The 8623-nt window shown below is 52.4% G+C and overlaps 1 pseudogene; it reads left to right on the top strand.

Annotated features, from left to right (window-relative positions):
* The first annotated feature begins 5302 nt into the window (after positions 1-5302).
* On the top strand, positions 5303-7662 carry LOC119327857 (annotated as a pseudogene).
* Positions 7663-8623: the final 961 nt, after the last annotated feature.

The raw sequence follows: 8623 nt of genomic DNA, 5'->3' as shown, positions 1-8623 counted from the left end.
CACCTGAACCGGCGCCCGGGCCATGGAAACCGCCCCCACCTGAACCGCCGCCTGGGCCGTGACCTCCATCAAATGCATTTGAATTTTTAAACGCCTTCAGGATTGTACAATCCTTCCACAGGTGGGTGCCTGGCTTCTCCCGGGTGTCGTGTCTTGGACAAGGTTCATTCAATAGTTGCTCAAGGGTGGGATCTGACCCGCCCGACCGAGGGGGTTGCCTGCCCTTGTGCCGTTGATTGCCGCCCTGTGCATTGGTGTTAGCGACAAATTCATCAGCCTTACGTTTATTACCTCCTTGATTTGCCGGGTTATGCTGGTGACCCTTGCCGTTGCCGTTCTTCTTTCCCTTCCCTGTCTTTTCTTCGTCAGACACCGGGTCTTTGGTACTATCAGAATTAGCATACTTGATGAGAGACGCCATCAACCGGCCCATGTCATTGCAGTCACGCTTGAGCCGCCCCAATTTCTGCTTTAGAGGTTCAAAACGGCAGTTTTTCTCCAACATCAAGACTGCTGAGCCGGCATCCATCTTATCAGATGAATGTATTATCTCCTTGACCCGGCGCACCCAATGGGTTATAGATTCACCGTCCTCTTGTTTACAATTAGTCAGGTCCACAATCGACATGGGTTGTTTACATGTGTCTTTGAAGTTCTGAATGAACCGGGCCTTCAACTCCGCCCATGAGCCGATAGAATTGGGTGGCAACCCCTTCAACCAAGTACGAGCTGTTCCATCCAACATCATAGTGAAATACTTGGCCATTGCCGCGTCGCTGACCTTCAACAACTCCATAGCCATCTCATAACTCTCAATCCAAGCCCTAGGCTGCAAGTCGGCCGTGTAATTAGGCACCTTACGAGGCCCTTGAAGTCCATTGGCAAACGCTCATTACGTATGGCCGGCACCAGGCAAGGGACACCTCAGGTTCTTGTGGCCACTCCTGCCTCAACCGAGGTTGCTAGATAAGCCGGAAAAGTTTGATGAGCCGCCTGCTCCGCTGCCAGTTGAACTGCTCGCTCAGCCTCTTGTCGGATCCTCTCCTGATCCGCCAAGTTAAGGGCTCCAGCCTGTATCGGCTCATGCATGTGCGGCCGGTTGCGGCGTTGAGCATTGCTTGACATGTCAGCTGAGTCCATATGCCTACTGTAGCTTGGGCTCCGGCTCGGGCAAGGAGTTGAATGGATCCTGTCTCGACTATAGGAGTACTCATCTTGCTGTGCCAGAGCTGTTTGAAGAAGTTCTCTCACCCTTCGCGTTTTGATTGCCGCCGGCGAGTCGCCTTCCATCGGGAGAGCCGCCAAACGAGCCGATGTTGCAATGAGGTTTTCCAAGGGATTGGAGAAGTGACCCAGCGGTGTTGGTACATAATGAGGCAGAGCGGTATGTACACAAGGTGGTTTCATGGCGCGCGGTTGAACCGGTGCCCCGGGCGTCGTGATCCGATTTGCCTCCGGCGGGTTGCTTGCCCCAGCCCCGGGTGTATGAAAAAAGTTCCTAGGATCGAGCGTCAGAGGTAGACGTGACTGAGTTTTCTGATGCCTTCTTCTCATAACCTCGTTTGACGCGTTCAGATCCACCGAGAGCCGGAAAGTCTCCGCTTGAAGCTGTTGAGCACGAACGTCCAAAGCCGCCCGCGCCGCTGCCATCCTGACCTCCTCTGCTGCTAAATTTTCTTTAGCTTGTACCATCTCTTCACGTACGCGTGCCACCTCTGCGTCATGCTGGGCCTTATCCGCCGGCTCTTCCACGGCAGTCAACACAGTCGTCAGTTTATCCATGAGGCCCATTAGAATCTGAGCCGGGGGGCGCACAGGGTCTCCTGACCCGGCTGTGGCCGACCCGGTAGTTGTCGCCGCTGCTGCTGTGGAGTTCTGCCCGGGCTGTGTTCCTGCCATGAAGACTCCCGCCCAATTCGGCGGCTCAAGGGGGTCCGGAATACTGCTGCCATCGGAATAGCCCCCGAGCATGCCATCCTGCAGCTGATACAAAGAGTCTGTCTCGCCTGTTCATGATGTATCGTCAGAACAGACGGCCGTCTCACCGCCATCCACCGATCCTTCAGAGTATTCACCGCTGTGGATGCAGCCTACGAAAACATGCTTCACGACAGAATGAACACGGGTGGTCCTCGAGCGCTGAGCCGTTTCGACGAGGTTGGTGTGGACGTCCGGCTCAGGGCCCGACTCGCCGATCCGGCCGATGAAGACATGAATTCCGCCGAAGGGGACCCGGTACCCGTACTCGATTGAGCTGGCCTTGGGGCCCCAGCCTTCGTCGTCGATGTAGAGCTTGCCGCGACGACTCTTGGTCATCCGGCCCATAGCGTATCCCTTGAGCCCTTCGAAGTTGCCCTTCAAGAACTCAAATCCACCGTGCGCTGGCCCCACGGTGGGCGCCAAGTGTCGTGGAATTGTCACGGCAGATGCCCTAGCAGAAGGACTTAGTCGCAGGGCCATCGCAACTAGGAAGCTTAAAGGGGTTAATCGGGACAAAGGACACGAGAGGTTTTATACTAGTTCGGCCCCTTACGATGAAGGTAAAAGCCTACGTCTAGTTGTGTTGGTATTGCTGGGATTTCGATCACCAAGAGGCTAATTCGCCGGCTTGGTTATCGATCTCTTGTTTCTTGCCCTAAGCCACCACCGGGTCGTCCCCTTATATACACGGGTTGACGCCTGGTGGCTTACAGAGTCCCGGCCGTCTCATAAAACGTGTCCGACTCGGCGACTTCTTTTACATGCCTTTCCTTACAAGTCTTTCCTTACATACGACGATTTACAATATTGGGCTTTAGGCCACCTCCGGGCCTTTAGGCCTTCTATAAGGTTTAATAAACTATCACCTTGAGTGTTTACTGGGCTTCCTTCGTGACCCGCAATTGGGGCTGACCCGGCCCCTATTGGGCGGGTCATAACTGATAGTTATATCCCCAACAGCCCCGCTAACCAAAACCCAGGAGAAGGGACGGGCTACCTCCACCCACACCGCACCGCCAAGCACCAACCGCCGCCGTTGAAGCCGTTGCAGACGTGTCACCGGCCAGTGCACCACCCCTGGCCGCTCATAGCCACCCGAGCCCATGGGATCAAGCCCCCACGAGCGAATCCACCCACAGCCGCCAGCTCGCACCATCTGCAGCCCGCATCACCCGTCGCCGCTGGGATCTAGATCCAGGCGCTGCCCGGTCTAAAGGCCCGACTGCTGCTAGCACGCCCCACGCCCCCACCAGGGAAGAACACGCAACCGCCCTGCCGCCGAGCCCCACGCCCAGCCCTGCGCCCCTGTTGGCCAGCAGCAGTACGCGCCGCCACTACTGAGCGAGGAGCCGCCACCCACACTAGTCGGGCTTTGCCCGGCGGCGCGCCCAGGCGGTGACAGGGGGAGGAGGCCGGGATGAGGGGAGAGCTAGAGAGAGAGAGGCCCGTCTAGTAGCCTCGTGGGGCAGTACAGAGGAGTAGGAGGGGGTCGGGAGGTAGATTGTTGCCTATGTTGGTTGTGTGCCGTTGGAAATGTCACCAATGTACATGTGTCGATCTGTGTACGGTGTACCATTTCAGTTTATAGCTTTTTTCGACTTCTGAGTGTAATACAGCCCAGTTTAGCTAAATGACAGTCGACTGATTTTCTAATTGGGGCAAGTCAATTTTTGAGAGTTCGTTGGAGTTCGCCGGAGAGAAGGAAGGAGAAGGAAGGGGCTCGCCGGTGGGCTACCCCATTATCCATCTCAGGGTTTAGGATGGGGTCGGTGGTGCACTTCGGCGGAGAAAAAAAATCCAAACGCGGGCGGGGCTAGAGGGGTGGCTGGGGGCGGCGGCTAGATCAATGGTGGGGGATGGTTCCGGGGAGGGGGTGGGGGGTCAGCGAGGCGGTCACGGGCAGCGGTGGTCAGCGGTTCGGTCGGCGGCAATGGTCTGGGAAGAAGAAGAAGGTTCATACGCCGTACGATCTTCATCCAACGGTCCACACCAGTCGACTAACCCTAACTAAAAAAACAGTCGATTAACGTGTAGCCGCACCCAATGCAGCCTAGTACCGGGTGGCTGCTTTTGGTTGGAATCCTGGAACTGTAATATCATATCACGCTGGTTTCATTGTGAGAAAATGGAACCAGGGAGGCTGCCACCGTATTCATCATCTGAGAAAAAGGGAAGTGAAACAAAACCGATGTATGCATGGTTGTGTTTGTTCGAGCGTTTCTTTTTAGTGTTGCGGTTCGTGTTTATTCGAGCGTTCGATCCCCTGTTCAATGCGGAGCCAGGAACGCACGCACGCATTAATCCTTTCGGCAGTTTCGGCCGTTCGTCGGGTCCAGGCGAATGTATATAAACCGGTCGAGCAAGTCGCGTTGTGCATCTACGAACGCGTCTCCGTCTCAGTCAGTGTGATCTCGAGCTATCGACTGACCACCGACAGTTTCCAGGCGCCGGTCGGAGGGGAAACCGATGGCTCGCGCCGTCCTGGTCGCCGCGCTCGTCCTCTGCGCCGCCGCCGCCCTGGCGCACGCCGGCCGCGTCATACCAGAGGAGGAGCGGGTGTCCCGCGGCCTCGAGGCGTCGTCGTGGCTGCAGCCGCCGGCCGAGGCTCCGTCGCCGTACGCCGGCGGCGTAGAACTGAGAGGCCGCGGTAGCACCGGAGGCTACGGCAACGTCGTCGTGGACGTGCTGTGGTTCGTGATCAAGTGGGCCAACGACGCCTACGCCGCCGCCGGCAGACGCAAGCTCCAATGAAGCCGGCGGCCGGCGTTCGTCCTAGCTGCGTCCGTCGCGCTCTCTGGTCACCTCCTCTGTCCCTAGAACGGAGTAAGAACGTAATAACGCTGCACGCATATAATGCGTACGTCCATGTCATCTGTCGGTGGAGATTCAACAATAAGAGGATGATACTTCCCACTCTGTTCCCGCTCTGGTTTATCTAGTTTGCTCACGAAGTCCTGCACTTTGTAGTACGTTGTGACCATGAGATGAGATGTTGTTCGTGCAGTCTTCTGAAATTTCACCCCGCTTACGCAAGAGAGCTTCTCACGATGAGTCGATGACGCGCTTCTCTCTGTTCCTCCTGTTCTGCGATGCAGGTTACACATGCACAGTGCTTAGGTTGGGCTTTATGTCTGGGCCTAATTGGCCAGCATGGATCGATAAAGACCACCTCGCAGCTGCAGTTCTCTCGTTGGAGACTTCGTCGAGACTGCTTCGTGGTCGTGGTAGGGACGGACTCCGCAACCGCCTCTCCTGCCGGTACGTTCAGGTGTATCCTTTCTCCCATCCCATGTATAAATTCCCCACAGGCATCGACCCCCTTGCAGCCAATCCACTCGCCCGCTGATTCCGATCGAGAAAATCCGCCGCCGCAACACAGCGATCGATCTTTAATTATTAGCTCGCGCGACCCGTCCCGTCCGTCAAGGTATGCGCGCGCCACCGATTCCCTGTTCGTTCATGTTGTGGGATTGATTTAGGTGTTTTTCTTGATGCGGCCAACGCGATTAGATAATGAGATTCGTGTCGATCGCTCTACCGTGTTGACCTAAGATTTTGTTTCTATGCTGATAGATTGATTGAAAGAAAATCGAGTTTTTGTTGAGGACGAGCGAGTGCATCTCGATCAATCCTACTCGTGTAGATTTCAATCAAATGCCCGTGGGGGCTCATCTAGGGCTCAAGATGGCAACGGGGACGAAACCCATCGGCTTTTGCCTTCTCAAACCCATCTTTACGAGAAAATCGTAAACCCGTCCCCATCCCTATCGTCATGCGCGGGGTTAGTTTTCTGCCCGTCCCCTAAACCCATCGGGTTTCGGGGAACCCACGGGGAACCCACAAGAAAATCAAAATATTTAAACAAACATAGTGGCGACAAAAAATAACATTTCAGCAACAAAACAAGCACATTTCAGCATCATAACTTGAGCAAATTTCAACAAAAAATAATAGTACATGGTTCAACAGCTATATAGAGTGTATTTCAGCAGCATGATACCACATTTCAGCAACAAAAATGATCAGATTTCAGCAAGAAAGATGATAAGCCACACATGGTTCAACAAGATGTGCAATTACATAAGTTTTAAAATAGAATTCTTGGTTTGGCCTTCGAACGTTGGGGGGTGGGGGCTCGGTCGCTCAGGCTCGATAGCTTTGGTTTGGGCCGCACCGGATCAGTGCTTGGTAAAAAAAATGTATTTTGCCGGGTTTGCCGGGTTTCGGGTTCGGGGACTGCCGAAACGGGTGCAAACCCACGAAATATGTCGGGTTGTATAATATGTTCAACTATAACCCCACAGGGATGAAAATACATCCATCCCCGTCCCCTAATAAGGTAAAAACCCGCGGGGATGTGGGTTTCGGGGCCCCATTGCCATCTTGATCTAGGGCTGCTCAATAGATTTGGGCCGGTTAGTTCTGGGCCTGCTGTTTATTGCGGCATCAGATATTGATCCACGATCTGGCTTTATAATGGACCCTTCTTGCAAAGATCTGCTTAATTTATACTGGAAATAGATCCTAACAGAGATTATTGCCTTTTCACTTTTGCTATGCGGTTGTTATTTGTTTTTTTGTTAATTCTGAACTGCGGATTTACTATATGTTACTCCCTTGAACTAAAATGCTCCGTTTGCAATTTTCAGTTATGCATACATATCACATCATTTACATTAGTGCCCTTTGTCTCGTGGCTTTGCTAATCGGTTTAACTATTCATGTAAGCCTCTTCCTTGGTGACTTATCCTGCTTTGTTGTAATTCCCACTTATGCAGATGCAGATCTTCGTGAAGACACTCACCAGCAAGATCATCACGCTTGAGGTCGAGTCCTCTGACACAGTCGACAATGTGAAGGCGATATTCCAGGATAAGGAGGGTATCCCGGTGGACCGGCAGCGCCTCATTTTTGCTCGCAAGCAGCTTGAGGATGGTCGGACACTTGGTGATTACAATATACAGAAGGAGTCCACCCTCCACCTGGTGCTCAGGCTCAGGGCTGATATGCATTTCTTTGTGATGACACTCACTGGCAAGATCATCATGTTTGATCTGTTCTCCGACACAATTGATAATGCAAGGCGAAGATCCAGGATAAGGAGGGTGTCCCGCCGGACCAGCAGGGCCTCATCTTTGTTGGCAAGCAACTGGAAGATGGCCGGACCCTGGCCGAATATAACATCCAGAAGGAGTCGACACTCTACCTTGTGCTGAGGCTTATGCAAATCTTCATGAAGACCCTCACCAGCAAGACAATCACCCTTGAGGTTGAGTCTTTTGACACGATTGACAATGTCAAAGCGAAGATCAGGGACAAGGAGTGCATCCTGCCAGAGACCAGCAGTGGTTGATATTTGCCCGCAAGCAACTTGAGGACCATCACCTTGGAGGTGGAATCGTCGGACACCATTGACAACGTGAAGGCGAATACCCAAGACAAGGAAGGACAGCTCGATGACGGACGCACCCTTGCTGATTACAACATTCAGAAGGAGTCTACACTCCACTTGGTGCTCCGTCTTCGTGGTGGACAGCGAATTTCTTTGGGCTCCTGAAAATTTGGTTCGCATGTCTGTTGAGCCTGGTGGCCTCTTCTTTCTTCAACGTCGTCTTTTGGTTACGTGAAGTTTGTGTCATGTGTCGTTTCTGCACCTCTTTATCCGTGTGCAATTTGTGAGAACATCTGGTGCTGCCTTTGAGCAGATGCTTGGTCTATGTTATGAATATAAGTTGACCTCAGTCCTCTTGATATTTGATGACCTGTGTTGTGTTGGTCCTGTGGTCGTTTTTGCTATCAAAGATCGTAACTTCAGATTTGGCATTTCCACGTTTGCTGGTCAGTTCCAAACATCTAATTTATGAATAGGTGTACCCTGAATTCTTCTTGATACGTGAACATCATCATAGATGTTCAGGTCGTGGCGTTTCCAGTCTGCCACTGAACTTGCCTGTGTTGTTGTTTGCAGGTCTAGCGATGCACACCGGCGTGATTTCATCTGAAACTAAATAAGTTGGGTGATTGTTGTATTGGCCGATGTTCAGATCGTCTATATAAAGCCGCTGTTCAGCGAAATCTGCAGATTGCAGGTTTCCTTTTCCCGCACTAGGGCATCAACACTGCCCATCAAAACGAACTCCCAAAACATTCGTGGACGCTTTCTCAAAATAGGCTCACACCCTGCTTTATACATAATGCAAACATCATAGTACACGGCGAAACATTACAAGGTAATGAGAAGACCCTCTTACAAAGCAGATCTTTGTGTAAGGCACTCACCGCCAAGACCATCATTACAACCCCCCCGACCAGCAGCGGCTGATCTAGTGCCGTTACTGAGAATCTTTATTCCTGTGCCACCTGTGAGAACATTAACAAGTGAACCTGAATCTTAATTCTTGTTAACCTGAAATGTTCTTATCCTGTGATCACGCTTGTGCTGGTCCTGTGATAGTTTTTGCTCATCATAGATATTTAGAACATCAGATTATAGTGCCGGTGCGCCCTGGCGTTCCACTCAACCTTGCTGTTCTCTTCTTGCTTGCCGGTCTGGTCCCAAACGTCTGATGCATTCATTTTTGTATGTTCTGCCATGTTCAGAAGGTAGATTCAGAGCAGCTGTTTAGTGGATAGTGTAGGTTTC

This window comes from Triticum dicoccoides, chromosome 7A, assembly GCF_002162155.2.
Source record: "Triticum dicoccoides isolate Atlit2015 ecotype Zavitan chromosome 7A, WEW_v2.0, whole genome shotgun sequence".
Classification (NCBI taxonomy): domain Eukaryota; kingdom Viridiplantae; phylum Streptophyta; class Magnoliopsida; order Poales; family Poaceae; genus Triticum; species Triticum dicoccoides.
This window is presented reverse-complemented; position numbering and strand designations above follow the sequence as displayed.